This window comes from Micropterus salmoides, unplaced genomic scaffold, assembly GCF_014851395.1.
Source record: "Micropterus salmoides isolate LMB-PRFRI ecotype aquatic unplaced genomic scaffold, ASM1485139v1 Ms_hic_scaffold_13, whole genome shotgun sequence".
In the NCBI taxonomy this organism is placed as follows: domain Eukaryota; kingdom Metazoa; phylum Chordata; class Actinopteri; order Centrarchiformes; family Centrarchidae; genus Micropterus; species Micropterus salmoides.
In genome coordinates, this window is record NW_024040374.1 from 19,600,212 (window position 1) to 19,620,192 (window position 19,981).

Genomic DNA, 19,981 nt, shown 5'->3' on the forward strand with positions numbered 1-19,981 from the left:
TTGTTGTCTTGTTTAAAACACACAATTTAACTTGGCTCAATAAAAGTTTCTCAACATTAAGCTAATGGACATGTGATGGGACATTTATTTCTGGCTCTTATCCATGCTACTGACTTTGCCTGACTAAAACATGTCCCCCCTGGCCTCTGTCAGGCTTTATCTCCATTCCGCGATCCATTACAAAGCTGCCTGCTGTCCCCTGGGTGATCTGCCATGTCCCCTCTAATCTGGCTGAGCTGCTGTGATTCCATCACTCCCCGACGAACCACACAGAAAGATTAGTCAGACTCTGCGTCCAACAGATGTGTCCAGCACTTGATTTGTGTGTGTTTTATTGACTCTGGCCATCTGTTAATACAGTTGCTGGTTCCTCCCCTTGTGTTTGTTGATGCACACAGACAGGGGAGCTGAGTGCCAGAAGAAACATTCAGCAAAGGAGAGATGAGAGATAGAGAAAGAAAGAGCAGAGAGAGAATGGAGTTTGGAGGTAGGAGGGTAATATTTCATAAAAGGCTGCTGGTTTAAGTGTTAACCTGCACCCTGCTGTATTCCTGCATATAGAACGGAAGCATTTGTCGTCGTTTTTAGTTGAGTCAGAGCGTTGATTCAGGATAGCAGGCAAGCAGCGGTAGTTGATGAATGAGTCTCAGATGTTCAGTGCTTTCACTAAACAGTAAGAACTTAGATTCCTTCACTAGGAGGAAAGTGAAAGATTGCTTTAGATATCTGAAATTCCTCACGGTTCCATTCCTTAGATTTCCTCTCAACACTGAAGACACATACGGAGCAGTTGCTGTCAGCATTCCTTGGATTGTCCATTTATGTGTGTGTGTGTGTGTGTGTGTGTATAAATCTGCGCATGTATGTGCCTGTGCATGCTTATGGGCATTGCTGGAATGTTCTGGCCATGCAAAAGGATGATAATGCCTAACAGTTGCAGTCGCTTGTGTTGGGTTTTGTTGTCTCGTGTTTTCTTGGACATTCCACCCGACTCCTTGTCTTCCTCCTTTCTTAGTCAGTCACTCCTCCTCGCAGCCTTCACTCCCATGGTGTCTTTTTCCCTCTCCCCCTGTCTCGCATAACATTTGTGTGGATGCCTTGGAAGCCAGAGAGCTTATGAAAACTTTTGCCTCACATTAATTTTCCTCCATCCTACTAAAATGCCTAAAAAGTGACATAGATTACATTAAAGCTTAACCTACTCACTCAGCAAGAATTACATCATTTAGTCACTGCAATCTCAGATTTTTTTTTTTACACTTTCTTTTATTTGTCCTCTTCTCGCTGGCTGCCCTCCTTCCCTGCATTCCTCCCATCAGTCTCCTATGAAGCTGCATGTTTGCCCACTGAATGGAAAGTTAAGAGCGGTCTGCATTGAGCTGCCTCGCTCTTTACGGCAGCAGTGATGTTGCTTCTTGCTACCCTCTCTGCCGTGTCATGATGATGTGATTTCTTGACACAGGCGTCACTCGGGCCAGCTGAAACCCCAGAACTCCATGTGAACCTGCTGAAAGGGAGGTGGCGTCCGGCCTGGATAAACACAGTGTGAAGGGGAGCCGGGGACACAGCCTGTTGGTCCTAAATGTGGAGGAAAAATGTCCAGTAACTGGGCCTGTGGGGAACGAGCAGGGCCAAGGCTAACCCTAACATAGGCTCACTGGGAGCATGCATAAGAGTAAAGTTGGATCCATGCTTCTCTGACCGACGTATAGGTAACAGACAGGATTTGGACCTGGGTCTTGCAAACAGGAAATCAATTTCCAGGGAGCTGTATCCCCTTTGCAAGGCTGCAAAGTTTAATTCACTTCTAAATCAACCTACCAAGAAGCTGTGTTTGAAAATAAAAGTTGAAAATAACCGTAAAATTGCTGCAATAACCTATAAGGAAGTGATTTGCGATTGAGTGGATGTTATCGTTAAATGAAGTGCAGTTTTAAATTACATGTTAAACTGAGTAAACTGAGAGCAAATTGACCTCAACTCTACAAGGGAAACATTTGAGCTTTACATGGACATGCACTGCTACTTATGTATCCACCCTTCGTCCTGTACATTCACCCCTCTGAAGAGGAATGGATATCGCCCTTCATGCTTTTTACCTCATTGACTCTTTGTTCCCCCTTCAACTTTGACCGCTGAAAGGTTTAAGCACAGTCCAGGCAAGCAGCAGGGGTTCATGGTAGGGAAAAACACACACACACACACACACACACACACACACACACACACACACACACACACACACACACACACACACACACAGAACACTGCATTCAGAGCTAGAGGTGTTAGTAGACTTCGGGGTCAAATATTCAGAAATAATTCTTATTGCATATTTTAAGCTGCATGAAGTGTCAGATGGGCTGCGTTGACCCAGTCAGAGGAACTCAGATGGTATCAGGACAATAAGTCTAGTAATTGACTTTCAGAGACTCAGCTGTGTTTGTCTAAACTTGTTGGCACTATCTGATAACCTCCACCCACCCAGAACCAGCAGGATTAAACCGTATATACATGTGGATCAGCCCGTTCTCATACCCAGGTCTTAAAATCCCGATGTTTTGTCACACCCCTCGGCATTACATACAGACTAGAGGATGACAGAGTGGATCGTCCCATCCTGTTCTCGATAATACAAAATCAGTAAATGGTGTTTATTCATATTAGAACTGCATATTTAAATTATCTATGATGCCCACCTCGCCCAGTCCTGTAAAAAAAAATTCTGCCTATTCCCATTCCTGTGATAATTAATGAAATGTACTATACATATAAATTATACAGTGTATAATATATAATAGTCTCTTTTGTTATTTTATAGCTTGTACCTATTTTTTATTCATTATTTTTATATTTATAAAGGTTTATGTCTGGCACCTAGTCACCATAGCAAATTCCTTGTAAGTGTCAAAATGACTTAAAGCTGATTCTGATTCTCAAATTGAGTCTCGTCCCACAGGAATCCTGTGACCCGCAGGATTCCCAAAAAAATGTCAACCTCTAAAACAGATGGGCTAAGTATCCTTTAGCATCTGTATGAGGGGTCTGACAAACACAGGACTTTAACCCAGGAGACTGGAGTTTGTGTCCCGTGTGAAACCAAAAGTCAACAGTTTACTTACAGAATATAAAGTTACATTACCTATGTGACTCACGTCATGTGACATACTTATTTTAACCCAAACCAGGTTTTCCTAAATCTAACCAAATAGTTTTGGTGTCTAAACCTAGCCAAATAAAACCGTTTCAAAACGTTAACCACGACTTAAAAAGGCGTCTCGTACAGACGCTAAAGGGTATGAGACGCAGAGGGGCGTTGACAAAGCGTCTGTATTTGACGACCTTGGAATGAGAACGGGTTGGACAGATATATGAACACCAAGCAGTGTTTCTTTTTATCCATCTGTGACAGGTGAATCAAGAAAATGCTGGTTTAATAGTTAGAACACAGTCCTATTGTCTAATCAGTTATAATACAATTTTGTAACAAAACTGCAATAATACCTAATTTATTTATTTATAGATTGAGCTTGTAATTTTAACTCCCAATTAGCTAAGCAATTTACCAAACACAAAGCACCATTTAATGGCTGGAGAAGATTTTTACCCTGATGAATGATGAATGAATGTATGTTTAATATATTATTAATTTTATATATATATATATATTCATCCACTCTCCTTGGTGGCCATCCTTCTTTTTATCATTGTGTTTTAGGAAATAAAACCCTTTTGAACTTGTTCTGGTTCAACTCCATGGCCACTTGTTCTACGTCCCTCCCCAGTGCTACCTCACAACCTCCGGGAAGCAGTTAATGCTTTAATTGGCACTTAATTAGTTAATTAACCCCAGAGTTGTTGGGAGGGGAGGGGGGTAACAGGGTGATGAGGGCTTGAGGGCGCAGGTGAGGGTGGAGAGGATTGGCCCAAGGTGCTTCCTGTGTCACATCACCAGCGGAGGTACCCATCAACCCCTTTGAACTGGGACACAAACACTGGAAACACTTTCATCGGGCCGATGTCATCACAGCCGGGTCCCATGTATATGTATGGGACTGTCTGAAAATATACAAAGTCCAATTTGCCCGGGACAGACCAACCTCAGGATAATGAATCACATGTGATGTGTATCTGATATGCAGCCTGAGTCATCACCAGATGTTTTGACAGGATTACTTCCAGTTCTGGAAAAGAACAGTGGATTTTCAAAGAGAAACCAACAACGCTCCATCAAGTGAGACAAAGGAAAGAAGTCAACAAACATTTGCTGCCACGATGAGTAAAACATAAAAGTTTATAAATATTCTGTACTGGAATGCCCTCAGTTCCTCTGGAAGGCAGACCAAAGTGTTTCTCATGTCTATAATTGGGGGTACACATGCCAAATGAGAGGAGTTTTGAGGTCAAGTACAGAAGAGGAAGTAACTTGGGCACCAGGCCTTCAGATAAAAGCTTACAGGTGGAACTAAGTACAGTCCTACATATGTAGGCAAGCTGTGGCGCTTGTTTGTTCTGGTGTCTATTTGTATGCGGAAAATGCAGCTCCCAGCGCATAATGTGTTTGCTCAGTCGAAGTATAGCATGTACTCTGGATAGCATTCCCTGTCTCTTTCACTTGGCAAAAACACATGAACCTGTGTGAATTTGTGAACCCATGTGCAAACCTCAAAACACTGACATACCCACACAAACGCGGAGAAACACACATACACGTCTCTTGTTCTTTCTCACATATGCTTGTTGTTTCACTCGCAACTTACTTCAGGTCTCATCCTGCTTGCTGTTTCCTTGGAAATTAATAACCTAGAATAAATTTTTTTCTTGGACTTGATCTGTGTGTGACTTTGTGTGTGTGGGTTCGTGCATTTGCCCCTGTGCGTTTGCACCCATGTGTGTGCATCAGAGAGGGACGCCCAGCAGGCAGTGTTGTTGTAGGTGAGGGTGAGGAGCCCCCTGATGGGCAACTGTGGCAGAGAGGCCAGCTTTGATCAAAGGCCCAAGAAGAAGAGGGGGAGGGATGGGGAGAGCAGCAGGCCATCCAGAAGAGAGAAGAGGTGAAGCAGGGCTGCAGAATAGGGGACCCCGGATGACGGTGTCCTTGAGACTATGGTGGGACCCTCCAACAAGCAAGAAAAAAACACCTGCTTCCCTGCCTCCACCACACTAGAATACACTCCTCTGTCAGTACTGAAAAATTGTAACTTATCATGTGCATGGATGTTAGTGTTGCAAAATAGTGTCAGAAGTGTCTAAAAAGTGAATTTTCTTTCTGAATTAATTTTCTTTTGTAACATTTGGAGCGCCTCTGAGAGGACGCCAAATCTGACTCCATTTCTGCATTAGATTTCCTCCTCTGATGAGATGAAAAAATTCAATTTATTCAATAGGCTCTGGGCAGCGAATTGATTGTCGACAGATTGAGTTACGCTGAGAATCTGTGGGAAGTCTCACAAAAGGAGACGACCTAACTAAGGGCATGTGTGCAAGGAGCCGTGTGGCCAGACTAATGTATTCAGACGAAATTCATGTCGCTTAGGTCATTCTGGCTTTACATTTGCCTTGAGGGAGACGTATTAAGCCCTCAGTTCTTCCAAATAAGACGCTTTGATTTTGACTTCTTATATTTAATTTTGCTTCTTTGGGCTTCCTGGTCATATTGAGTTGAAGATTACGATTTATGTTTAAAATTAATTCAAACTATTTTTTAATTTGTCAAACGTTTTTCATAAAAATAACTATTTATATTTTTTGCTAATAAATGTACCAGAAATCAAGGGAGACACACCAACAATGCTGTGAATTTTGATATTTAATTGTAATAGATATTGGCCTGTACAGACTTGGGTATTTATAGCAACTTTTGCCACATTGTGGAAATCCTGCCAAACTCAGGAGCTGAGAAATTATATTAGAAAATGAAATAAACTCATAAAAGTAGTCTTTGAAACACGAGGTCATGCAATCTTGAAACAAGCCAGCTTTCTCTGCCAAGCACAACTACAAACATCCCTCCAAATCCAGGCTTCATTGGCCTTGACGCACTCCCAGAGAAAATTAAATTTGACAAAATAAATGAATGCCAGTGCGCCACTTCAGCAGGCCAGGTCATGCAGCTCCTTCTGTCAGATGTAAAACATTTGTTAAATGTGTTGGTTATTAAGCACTTTTTTCTTCTTTGGTGTTGGGGTGCTGTTTTAAAAACAAACAAACAATGACAGTAACAATAAAAAGAACAAAAAGTTATTTTTTTTTTTTTTTTATTATTATTTATTTTAAATAGTATTGTATTTTAGCCCACTATGAGCTAGTATACTATTTGGCTTATTACCACCATTTTAATTAGGTGTTTTAACGTTATTTATTTTTCATTAAATAATAAATTTATTTAGATTTATTTAGAAAATATCTGCTCATGTCTGCTCAATTAATGCACCATTTAGATGTGAATTGTATTATGTAAATCAAATATCTCAAGCAAAATGATGCTAATAAAGAATAGATTTTTTTAGAAGTCTTTAAGAATTCTGTAATGGATGATGTTATTTGGTGGCCCAGGAGTTGGTCTGTGAATCACAGCACACAGCAGCGTCAGTGTATGGAAATGGAGCACATGTGTTTCAGCTTTGGCTGCATGATGCAGGTTTCATGCCGTTGTGCGCTTGGTACAATGATGGAGAATTGTTTTCTTAACCTCTTCATTCACCTGCATAATGTCGTTGTTAAGCATTACAATGAATGATGTTTAGATAAGGATAAAGACAGATTAGGGAAGAACAAAAAAAAATAAAAAATAGAATCCGGCCTCTGCTGGACCTTGAAAATGGGTGTTAAATAGTCAGATCAGCCTTTGTTGGCAGCGAGAATACTGAATGCGGGAGTGAAGTTATGACAAATGAGGGGAGCCGCTGGTGTGTGCAGCCTGGCAGCAAGCAGACAATTAAAGGCACCCTGATGACTGTACAGCTCCCCGCGTGTCATTAGTGACTCAGGGAATAATGGCCGTATCATTGCGACGTACAGTTACATAGACTGGCTCTGATAGGGGAGGCTGTAACTGTCAATCACGTGGCTCAATATTTGGCCCTAAACTTCTCTTTAGGGACAAATAAAATGTAAGTGTGGTGAAACTCCCACTTTCGGTCCTTAGAAACTAACATCCTTATTAAAATAATGGCAGATCAGCTCATGCCCTGATTTTACACAAAAAAGAAACCAATCAAGTTCACTTGCATTTCATAAAGAGATCCAGTTTCTTTTGCCATATAGGCTTAATTTCATATTTTCTTGTTTTTTTGTTTTGTTTAAAAAATAAGATTGCATTTTTGAGACTGAATGCGTGACCACGGGGCTTGTTATGATGCAGTGTATATTTCCAGGGTTCTTCTTCATTGATGTTAAAACGGACATTGACTTCCGTTATAATTACAGCTGTGTTGATCTCCATAGAGAGAGAATGACGCTTGCTGGGCCACAAGCCCGAGCCTGCTGCTCTGCATGCGAAGGGGAGACGCTGGCCCTGTGCAGAGCTGTTTAGTGTGGTTTCAGAGGAGTGCCGGTGCCATATGCGCTGCCTGTCCTGCTTGATGCGTGTGCGCCTTGTGGGGTACACTAAAAAAGAAATACAACAATTAGACATGAATGTGTGTGTCCAAACAAACGAATCAAAGGGCCGTTGTGTTTGTAGGACGATGACTGGTGGGAGAGAGAAATCTCCCCCCTTCTCTCTTTCTCTCTGGGCTGACCCCGCGTTTGAGTCCTGCGGTGCGAGGCCGACATACACAGATGGGCTGCAGTCTCTCTTTCTGTCGCTCCGCTCACTCTTTCATTATTTGCATTTTACTCCCAGTTCAGTTCATATGAATTCAGTTCAGCTTAATTCAACTCCATAACTCAATTTAGGTCTCTTCAGAAGCCTGTTTGCTGCAGCAAACGATGGTGTGAATAAAAAAATTTAATAAAAAGAAAAACACCCATCTATACAGAATAAAACAAAAGATTTTTAAAGTGCATTAAAAACATCCCTCTGTCTGTCTCCCTCCCACAACAAACAAACAGCAGTCAGGCCCTGTCCCAGACAGCAAAAATACAGTGTTATGGTTTTCCTGCAGACACGTGAGGATGTGGTTGTGCTCCATCAAATGTAATAACGGGACCAAAACAACTGTCATGCTTATAGGTCATATTGTCCAAAAACAATATGACGCGTGATGATTTACTTAAGATAGTGACCGTGTTTGGAAATGCAAGAATAAAAGATAAAAAATAAAATTAAAAAAAACGGCGACAAAGATAGAATTTCCAGAGCAGCAATTTTAGACAACATTTGATATCCCACAAATGTTTTTTTTATAGAAATAGAAACTGAGCGCTTGTGCTGGATTTAATGCCAATTTCTGCTTTGTGTAATTATTTTTTTATTTAAACTTCAAATTTGAGCGTGTGTTTTAGAGTAGTTTCGGGGTAAAGTCTGGGTTAGCTGTGGGACACGGTCGCTGTGTTTTGAAGTTATTCTGAAGCCATAAACATGCGTTTTTCACAAACTTACACTTTTTAATGTGTGAAATCTCAGCGCAGCCTGTGTGGGCCCGCGGCGGGTGGAAACCTCATGTCCATTTAGCTCTGCTGTCCCGACACCACACTGTCTGAGCCTCAGCCGTGCTCTCCATCCCTCTCTCAACCTCCCAAGCTGCTCGGAGAAGGTATAAAGCTCCACGAGTATAATGGACCCGGGGGCCAACAAAGCGGTGGAGCTGCGGGGCCCCGGCCGCGCAGGGTCTGCGTTTGCAAGCCTCCGGTGGTTGAGGCGAGGCGTTGCATGGGGCTGGGGGGCTCCCACTGCATTAGGCAGTAATAGGTTTGGGATGACTTAAACGATTTGTTGACTGGGACAATAAATCTGTTGTGTGTTTCTTGGCATGCTGAGGGGAGGATTACAAGTTGTCACACAAAGGAATGCAAATTGCAAGCCAAACTCTCCGAGAGGCCTGTGGAGTAGCCTGCTATTTAGAGCATTTGTGCGGATCTGTGCTTCTCTCTCTCACTATTTTATGTTTCTCTATTAGTCCTAATAACTGTGAAGGGCCTGAGAGTAGCCACTGTATTCATCTCAAATCAATGGCTTTCCCGCACCAGGCCCTATAGACCCCCGCATTTGCATTCTGCCGAGGGAGATGACCAGCAGGACAATTGGCGTTAAGTCTCTTTCAGGCGGCCAAATGGAAATCTTGAATCCTAATTTCTCTCGGCCCCTTTTCTACTCTCCATATTATGATTATTTTCTGCACACAGTTTCTCACTGGTTGAACTCTGAAAAGGCCAAAGGTGAGATTCAATTGTACATATATAAATATATCTAATTGGATAAATTATCGGAAAAAATTGTGTATAGGCCCAATATAGCCAAATAATATAAATTATGATATATACATTCCTCATCCCTTGTTACTTTGTTAGTTTTATTTATTTCTATGCTTAGCCTATTTATGGGCTCATTTTCCACCTTTGCTTCACAGTAGCCTACACCCTTCTAATGATTTCGCTGAAGCTGAGTTTGCAGTTCTCAGACCTCTCTGCAGAAAAGAGGAGCCTCTCTTCATCCATACCTCCTCCTAGCGACTGCAGGATGAACTGCAGGGACAGCAGCCTCCTAAATTAGAGCCCATCAGGGGTATCAGCAGGTCGACCCCCGTTTGAATGAACAGTAGCAGGATTATTCTCAGCGACAGTCTTATCCATATGCTGCCTTGAACAGACAACGTCGGACTCTAGGCCACTTGGCAGGAAGTTGTTTGAGCCCAGGCTGAAAGCCTCATTTTAATGTTTTTGTCTCAGTGTCCCTCAGGTTCAATCGGACTGAGGTCTGTACGCCAACTTTCCGTCAGGCCGCAGATGCCTGAGGCCGGGTGGACGAAACCGCAGGACACGGATCAACACGGAGATGGCGGAATTATTCCTCTCAAATCTCAGCAGTAGTCGGTTTGACCCACCGCTACTTGAGCTGAAAGAATTTACAGACGGCAGACGCTGCCGGATCAAGTTACTGGACTGCACAAAAAACGATCATCCTGACTTAAACTCCTACTAAAAGTCGTAAAGAATTCCGCTGGGAAAATGAACCCCCGCTAATTTTCGGTATTTCACATAGGCCTATTGCAAGACATTGTAAACACTATTATAAGACGCCGGAATTAGGCTACGTAAGCCTGTTTCATATATTAATTTCTACAGGAGTGACAGATTAGCTTACATGTAGGTTTTATCAATAATTATTAATTATTAGCAATTAATATAAAAGCTAAAGGCAACTTTATTACCTCACTCAACAAAAAAAGTCTATTATAAGACTAATTATTATTCAGACAATTTGTGGGTTCAGTGCTCTAATATCTACATTTACATTCAGTAGATATTCAAAACAAACAGTAGACACAAAGATATCTAAAACTCTCATGTGTAGGCCTATTTGATTAAGTGATGCAGCCTCTATAGCACACATGCAGAATATTGCAAATAGTATGTCTATATTATTGTTTTACAATGTGCTGAGTCATGCACAGTGTTTAATCCGGACAATATTCTGTTCCTGGTTTTAATCTTGCAAATTAAAGCTGTTTCAGAGGCCCGATCACCTGATTCCTGTAATGAGCTCTGATGGTGGATTCATAACTGAATTGCAAGGGCCTGTTTCATGTTTTGACCAAGCGGAGGGTTGGTTTAATTGGTGATCAGTCTGGAAAGTGTAAACACACACCACCGCTATCACACAAAGAACCTACAATACTCACAATTCACAATGCATTGTTTCAGCCATTTGCCCAAGGTTACCATACCCTCACCCCCGCTCCTTTACACTGCACTGCAGAGATAGTTTAATTAAAGAACAACATTATCTTAAGTCAGCTGCACTCCTTGTAGTGAGGAATGCCCTGTTTTCAGTGCTGCGTCAGGAGAGAAAGAGAGCATGCTGCCTACATTGGCTGCTGCTGTTCGCCTTCCTCTAGCTTATATGGCCCGCGTTCTCTCAATAGCTTTTAATGGTGTGATTGTAAAACATCTTGTCACATGAGGGAGTTACAGTGATGTTTTACAGCCCCCAGCTTTCAAACATGAGCCATAATATTGCCCTCCCTAACTTTTAAAAACAGGCTTAATGTGTGCAAAGAGTTGCATAATGCCATGGGCCATTATTCTCCATAGCATAGATTGTATGTGTGTGTGTGTGTGTGTGTGTGTGTTCTGGCGTGTATCGTAAAGTGGGTACTTAAATACAAGGCCGTGGGTACAGACTTAGATACATGCTGCATACACATAGGCCTGGACACACTAGCAGGATGACTATCAGCGCACAAACACACACACACACACACACGTGCACAGAAACAAAAGACTTGATATACAGCAGAAAAGAGAGAGAACCTTATTTAGGAAAGATTTGGGGCATACTTGAACAACAGAGAATGCTGTTGCTTCTGGACAGACAGACAGACAGACTTATTAATTTGCTTTCCATTATCTTCCTGTTTTCATTGAACACTTGTTTTGAATGCTGATCTGTTGGCCAGGTGAAGCCCGGTCGGCCCCACGATGTGTGAGGCCAGCCGAGAGGGCGGGCCGTTTAAACAATTTTTTCCCCCCCTAATCAGCACGATCGTAACCCCTGCAGAACAAAGGCATGAATATCCATTTCCAAGGAAAAGGGTGAGTGCCCTCTCCATGCCCCCCTCACCCTCCCTGCCTCTCGGTGTACTGTACTCGTTACCCTGGTAACCCCATGGGCAGAATGCAGATCAGGGGGACCAACGAAGCGGCCCCTTGTCTCCCCTCACAATTCACCCTGATGATGACTAACACTTTTGTTCATGGAGAGGGCAGGTGGGAGTTACAATACGCTTCAAATCATTGCCCACCCGAGATCTCCTCTATACTCTCCTTCGCTAACCCCCATCTCTATCTTTCTTTCTCTTTTCTTCCTTTTAATCTTTATAACAAATTCTCTCTTTCTCCAACCCTATCTCTGAAATTGTGAGTTATCCCTTTTTCTTTTTTCTTTCCCTTGTCCATTTTTTTGTTCATCCTTCCACTCAGGGATGACAGTGAGTCCCACAAAGCTCAGTTACAGCAGACGTGGCGGTGGTTTGCGAGAGGTCAGTGTTATCTAAACAGACCCATTGGGCTATTTGCTATAGCACCCTCCATCAGGCAGGAAGCTCTGAGGAATCAGCCCATCACTTCAATCAGCCACGACAGCATACAATGAATTTATAATGGCCGGCACAGGGTGAGGAATGAAATCAGATGAAAACCGAGAGATGGAGAGAAAGAGAGGGACAAAGAGGGAGAGGGCTTGGGAGGAGGACAAGAGAGAAAAAGATGGAGAGCAAGTGAGAGGAGCCAGAGCACAGGGTTCAGTCGCGGTCTGTGTCAATGACCACTATGTGGGGGAGTGTGTTGTTTGTTTGTGGTCTGAGACAAACAAGTGATTGTTGAAAGTGAGGAGATGGACTGTGACTATGTTTGACAGTAAACTGTACAGTATATGTGCGTGTGGTGCTACATCCATTCATGTGAACTGTAAAAGCTCGCCTGTGTACAATGTTTGTATTTGAGTGTATACAAATATACATACAGTAGAATCTACGTGCAGCAGTTCACATGCATGCATTTGCGTATACGGGTGTGTGCACTTATGTGTTTATTGGCCTGTGTGCAAAGAGAAGTAGTAATCTTATCACTGTTCAGAGGGTAAGTACATGTGACAGTAGATATATACAAACTCTTGATCAATATCTTGATAGATTGTCAGATAATGACTCTTCACGCAGATATGGACAATTGCTTCAATGTGTATGTTTTCCTGGCTTGTGCGCAGACCACTTGGCAAAGGGCCACCACCCACAATTCATGGTCAAAAAGCCTAGTGCGGTCCAGTCTCGACTTGGACTGGCTGACTGCAGCCGGCCCCTCACTCCCCAGCACAGTCTCTGCCCTTTGACCACATTAACCGATGCAGTCAGACTCTTCTCTTATCACCTGGAATCAAACATTAAAAGAGGGAAGGGAGCCAGAGTTACTCATAAAGTCAGAGAAATATGGGCGCTGGAGGGGGAGAGGGAGAGATAAAGACAGCGAGAAAGCAGAGAGGGGAATTAAAAAAACTGGAATAACTCATATCAAAGGCTGTCAAGTGAAAACAAGGAGGGGAAGCAGACAGAAGAGGAGGAGTAAGGACTGGTATGAAGGCAAAAGCATGGAAAAAAGGAGGCGGGAGGAAGCGCCAGAAAGAGAACAAGCAAGAAATAGAGCGATACCATGTCATGTCCCCTCGTCCTATGAGCTGTCGCTTCCTGCTTCTCCCAAGTTTGGCGTCTGAAACAAGCGGGGCGGAGTTCAGCTATAGGCAAACAGGCTGTTTTACGAGTACGATTCCGCAATTACCTGTTACCTTAACTGTCGGGGGATTTTAAGAGCGGCCTGGCCTTGGAGTTACCTGGATACACCTGTAGGAGAGCGATAAAAAGTTGCCGAGGGTGGGAATGAGCGGCCACAGTCTGCTCCCAAAACTCCATCTGTCTGTCTGCTGTGCTACGACTGCTGGCGCCCACACGCACCCTGCCTGTCTGTCTGTCTGTCTGTCTGACTCTATGTGTGCTCTAATAAAGCCAAGTTGTCTCAGTAGTTTCATCAGCTAAGCCTATATATGTTGCTCAGCCACCCTCTCCTCCACACACACACATGCATGCACACACAGTTGAAGATTTCAGGCAGGTGGTTTGCTGATAGTGATGGATAGGAAAATATTTGATGTCCTCTGCTTGGCCATTTAACATTCTCACCCTGTGCTCTGACCTTAAAGAGCGTGCATGCATGCATACATACAGCGTGCATGGGTGTGTGTGTGTGTGTGTGTGTATTTTGCACTCTTGTGGATCAGCACAGCGCATCGCTGTGTGTTTGTTCACTTAGCTTTTAGCCCCAGTTAGCCGGTCAGACCCCCACAACCTTATTCAGACAACCACACACACACACACACACACACACACACACACTCATACACACATTTGACCTCCACCTTCTCCCTGACCTCTAGAAGGTGGAGGTCTCCATCCCTCGGGAGAACGTGTCAGCAAGGCGAAAGTGTGTGTGTGACAGGATGGGGGGCTGCTTTGCTGTCTGACTGTGAGCAAACACTGGTGGTCAAACACTCTGCCTCCTCCACCCCTTGTATTCTCTCTCCCTCTCTCCGTCCTCGTCACAGAGAAGCAGTGCATCGTGTCACTTCACCTGTTTTTATGTGTCAAGAATACAAGCAACATCTCTTTTTCATTGTACCTAAAAATATGTTAAGGGGACTTTGGATACAGCTTAAAAAATTACCCCAGAATCAACACCATTCTGATATGACCTCAGAGATTTTTGAAGTACTACATGCATGACATTGCATGCCTGGAAGTTTTGTTTTTATTGTACTGTAGGTAAAATCCATATCAAAACCTCTGCCAGGAATATATTATTTTACATTTTTAGCAACTGAACGCTGACAAATATGACATGATACATGAGTATCAGATACTGTCTGCTGAAAGTGTTTTATAATATTCCACCTTTTATTATCCATTATTCATGGTTGCCAAAAGAATTGTGTTATGATAACAACTGAAATTTTGGAGGAATGAAGACACTTGCTCGGGCCATGCTAACTCCCACCAGCCCCCACTGACATATAGTCAATACTGACAGGATATACTCCCAGTCACGCTGTGCTTTTCACATCCTTCCCCTGTGCCATCTCTGCTTCTTCTCCCTGTTGCTCTGTGCTGTATCTCTCCAGGTCACTCTCATCAGATGTCTTTATCTGCAGAGAGACCTCTAGGACTCCAAAGCTCCAAATTCTCCCTCATTCATCATCAACAAACCTACTGCCAAATTTACCATCCATCCAAATCTGCCCCACTCACCAGCACAATCATACAGCCGTTTCCCCTTTTTAAAGGAGAAACAGGCATACATCATGTTGTTGTCATTCCCTTGTGAACTTTGATTTGTTTCTTTCTGTAATACCTGGCGCTGTTGGAGCTTGACTTAAAAATGCAGGCACATTGCTCAAATGTCCATTGTGTAAACTTTAAACATAATACTTTCCTTTAAATCTCTTACCCCACATAATCAAGTTACCAGTTTTTCCACCGATTGGGACTTCTGAGGCGTTCGGCAGAGCCAAGTGTTTGTGCGGTGGAGTTAGTTTTGCAGTCCAGATTGGGTGAATTTCAAATCAGGACAAAATATTTGCTGCTGCAAAGAAAAGGGCCTAAGTTAGAGCATAGAGCACTCATTTTGGAGGTCTTTTTGTCACACTCCTCCATCATGTGTTCTCCACCAGACAGGGTCTTCTATTGAAAGGAAACAATAGGGTTCTTAATCAGTGGCCCTTTCCCCAATCGCCAGTTCCTGGGTCAACTGATGGCCCACAATGCTTTGTAGCAAGTGAACGGCATAAAATATATGTTTATGAAAAGGAGAATTAATCACAGTGGGTATCTTTGGATAAAGTCATATTTGTTGTTTTTTATACCCTTTCTCCAGCTCTATCTAGGAGGGCTTTCATGTGGCTGTAATTACCATATTTCATTAGCGTGTGGAGTGTCACCGCTGGAGCATCAAAGCGGTTGGCTCTTCGCATGTGCGGCAACCACTGCCAGGGAAGTACACAACTGTCTGTTTTTTTCCCAGAATAAATTCGCCCGCGCCTGTTTTTGAGTGCACTCTCTCCCTCAAGCTGCTGTCGATATCAAAGAGAACCCATTCCGCATGTGAAGTGCCCCTTGTGCAGAATAATAAAGCAGTGCATCATGGCAAAAAACTGTGAAACACAACACTCTCACCGCCATCCTTCAATGCACACACAAGGACACACATGCACATATACACATGGACACACGGGCACACATTGTATTCCTCTCTCCTTTGTACCTACTTTACTCTCCTTGGTACACATTCACTCCTTCTACCTCTGCACTCAAAACAAACTATTTTGCCCTACTGCATGTTGAAATACAGAACCAGTGGTGCAACATCTGTATTTACTATTCTCGTATTTTAATTACAAGTTCAATCCCTAACACAATATGCATGCAATTTTTATTTGCTATAGTACATAAATTGAATATACTCATTTACAGCCTTAGGGGATAAGGCTGAGATTATCTTTATCTTTTTATTATTACTGTATAAACAAATCCCGTTACGAAACCATCAAGCATACCATGGACTTACCATGAATGTATTCTGGTAAAAAGTAATGTATCCACAGCCTGATGTAGTTTATGTTTTAGAACACTGCTGTTGTCCATAAACTATTAACACACATAAAAGGGCCATACTGTTGCACTGGGTGACATATTCCTTTAGCACAAAGACAATAACCGGTATAGTTTATTTCTTTCAGCTCATCAAACCAAGGCAGTGTAAACATGGAGCTGCATGTGAGCATGCTCAGTGATGTCTTCCAGTGATCGCAAATGTAGCATCGGAGTTGGCCACACTGGCCATTGTCATTGTAATGAAAGAATAAGTCACCCAATACGTCAGTATGACCCTTTTCTTTGTGTTAATAGTGTCTGGATAAGATTAGAGTTATATGGCATGGAGTAATAAGTGATCTTCCGGGCATTGATTGTTTCATTTTAATTAAGTTTCATTATAATAAAATGAGGCTCATTTACTCAGAGAATGTAATTAAGCAAAATCTACACAGTATAATATGAACAGAGCTTTGATATACCTTCAGCAGACGGTGTTTTGCCTTGGAGACTTGCACCTGACCTGTGTTAAGGCACTACAAGGCCACGGGACTCTATCCTGCCGCTCAAAGCCACACATCTTCAAGGGGACTGGGACAATGGGAGGGAATAATGTCTCAACCAGCACAAACACAGATGAACTGTGAGTTAGCAGAGCTCAGTGAAACAGCACCCCTTTGCCTCTCACTATCAGCAGGATTATCTAAAGGGAGAAGCGCAATCTGCCCGGGGCTAAACACACTTTTGTTTTCCCAAAGCTTTATGGCTTCCCTCGGCTAGACAGAGAATCAAAGCTTTCGGTGAAATGTGTGGTAACATTCGTCACACAGGACATGGTTAGGGTAGACAGACGTTCCCTGTAACTCAAAATTACAGAGCCAGTGTTAAAAAAAAAAGAAATTTTGTAAACATCCTTCAGCAACAACCAGACAAAGCTGCCGCTCCTCACATGGCTTTCGGTGCATACATATGTTGCCATAATAGATCTGATAAGGTGAGAAACAACAGTGGGTTGACTGTGTGATAAGAAACTCCTCCATGTGTTATTGCTGTGATCAGTGTGCAAGTTGCAGCTCAACAATCAAAGCCATACACATTTGAAATGCTCTTAACAGCTCCTGTTGCCTGAGATCGATGTTCACCTTGGCTCTGGTGACTTTCAGTCTCTGTGAGTTATTGATCAAAGATGAGGCTACGGCGCAGAAATGTGAAAACACTTGTGTTTCTTTCACTATTGTGCATTTCTTTTTTCCCCCACTAATTTACTACGCCACATGTGTCACATCCAATGTAAAGGACTATATGTATATATGTCAATAGAAATAGCTTCTTGGTCCAAGACCTTGGAGAGGAGTTAACAAATAATCCCTTATATTGCTCTTATGTCTTCCTCCACATCGTTGCAGTGACATGCTCAAAGCACCTTAACGTCCTCTCAATCCAAACACAGCAGTTTGATTCTTAATCCTTTTACCAGAGGTGATTTTTAACAACTTCCTGGTCCCCTTTCAGCCAAGTCAATGGATCTGAAGCCTGATCCACTGCAGTCTTCCTCAGGCCCAGTAAGCCTTAACCTTGGAGGCCCCCGCTCCCCTCCCCTGCCCTCCCCTCCCCTCCCCAAGAGGCCCAGGCCAACAGGGAAGAAGATGGAGGGGGGCAGGCCAGGGGGTGGCGGAGGTGTGTGGAGAAACCAAGGACCTGCCACATTATATGCTTTAACATGACTGGCAAATCCACCACGGTTAAACAAACTTAACCTTCATTTGTGAAACGGTGCAAATCAAAGGGCGAAAAACGACTTGTGCAAGTAATTACCACCGGGGGAGAGCAACAGGGCAAAGGAAGGATGGAGGGAAGAGAGGTGGGAGGGATGGGACGAGGCAGTGGGGGCGGTGGGTCTCAGGGACAGCCAGGCGTTAACAGGTTGAATGGAAGGAAATGGGAATCATTTAAGGTGAGGGGCATTTTTAATGAGTTTGCCCAGAAATTGATTTTCCACTGTAATCTTTTATTTATATGCGGCTGGCGGCGTGGCCCCGGCAGAGTGAGGGTCAGCCCTCAGAGCGCCCTGTCAAGGCCCCCACTCCTTCAAACAACACCCCAAAGTCCAGGGAAAATGGTATTCTAGCTAAGGCAAATATTGTCCTGTCTTGGCTTAAGGGGCAAAAAAAGCTATTTGCTTTAAAAAACTTGCTCTTCACTTTTTTTTTCACCGTTTAAGAGGAGACTGTTTAAGATGGGATGGCTCTCTTGAAAGATAAGTGTTAAACTACAACAAAATTGTCTCTAAATGTATTTATACTGTTCAATTAATATTGATTAGAAGCATTTAATTTAAACATCTTCTGAGATTTTGGTAGCATATTACCATTACTAGTTTAAAGCTAAATCAAAATTAAAGTTCCTGTACATTCCTCTTATATCACTTAAATTGTATTGATTACTTTTTTCACATCAATACGTGTCTCATCAAGTTAGTTCAATCTGGGAAACATGTTTTATTTCTGGACTTGACTGAAAGTATTTGCTGTGCTCTTTTGAAATATTGATATTGGCCTTCCAAAATTTTTTTTGACTTTTTTTGTGAAACTGTTTGCTTAATATATATAACAGCCACGCATTATAGTCAGTAACATTTGTTTTAATTTAAAACTTTTAAACCATTTAACTGATAAATTAAAATGACTTGAGCATGAAGTAGAAAGTATGAAAACTAATATTATAAAAGTGAGTGAAACGAGCCATAATGTGTCTTTCATTTTGTTATGAGTTATTACAAAAGTGTGAAATGCACTGGCATAAAATACAATATACTGTGTATTTGGATATGTTTTACATAATTACAATTGTCTTGTAAAAGCACAACCTAAAACAATATCAAATTAACATTTTGTGTACTTATATTGTTTATTGTGATATTTTGTGACCAAGATCAGGATAATGTGATTGCAAAAACTGTGTGGTTTACTTAAATTCATTTTATAGTTAACTTTTATACATACATTTAGAAATAATAGAGTCTTGTCCTAATGTCAACATTTTTTGAAGTGATTTCAAAATTCAATATAAAAACCAACTGTTTCCAACTATGTGGAGTACTAACTATATCAGTAAGTAGGTCCAGTATTCATTACCTAAACTGTACAATGAAGTACTGTTGTAGTGTATTAATTATCCTGTGACATTTTATATTATAATTTTTGTTAAAATGTGTTTATAAAACATTCTGTATTCAGATTCGTTATCCAAAAATGCAATGCCTACCTCTGTTTCTGCATGTCTTCAGTCTCAGTCACTGGTTATGACGCCTCTGAACAGTTTCTTAGACAGCACTTTGTGCAATTTGAGCTGTTGCTGAAGTTATCTTGTGACTCTAGCGCTACTTGGTGGTCAAAGTGCTAACTGCAACAGTGCAACACTTATTTTGTGTTTTCCTTTTTTTCTTCAAATAACCATGCAGTTTTTATATTTAAATTCTCTGAGTGCTGAAGGACATCATGTTGGATTCATTCCGTACAACCAGAATATTCTACTTTTGCGCCAATAAAAGTAGAATATCCTGGAGTACCTTGGGGTCAAGTGTCCCGCACAAGGACAGCTTGATGATACTTTTAAAGGGAGAGCATTCATCTTTTGCTTCCCGTGTTCAAACTGTATTTTCCTGCAGACTCTCAAACTGTGACTGC

General features: G+C 42.2%; 1 long non-coding RNA gene across 4 annotated transcripts in view; it reads left to right on the forward strand.

Annotated features, from left to right (window-relative positions):
- The window catches only part of LOC119900787, a 125,499-nt gene that overhangs the window by 45,384 nt on the left and 60,134 nt on the right, over nt 1-19,981 (forward strand). Inside the window, exons 3-4 of one of the 4 annotated variants that reach the window (XR_005444103.1) lie at nt 1,463-2,179; nt 3,719-4,825. The exons of the other annotated variants lie outside the window; for them this stretch is intronic. This is a non-coding gene — a long non-coding RNA (uncharacterized LOC119900787). Of the gene's footprint in view, nt 1-1,462; nt 2,180-3,718; nt 4,826-19,981 lie in introns of those variants that run through there. 4 annotated transcript variants of the gene reach the window in all.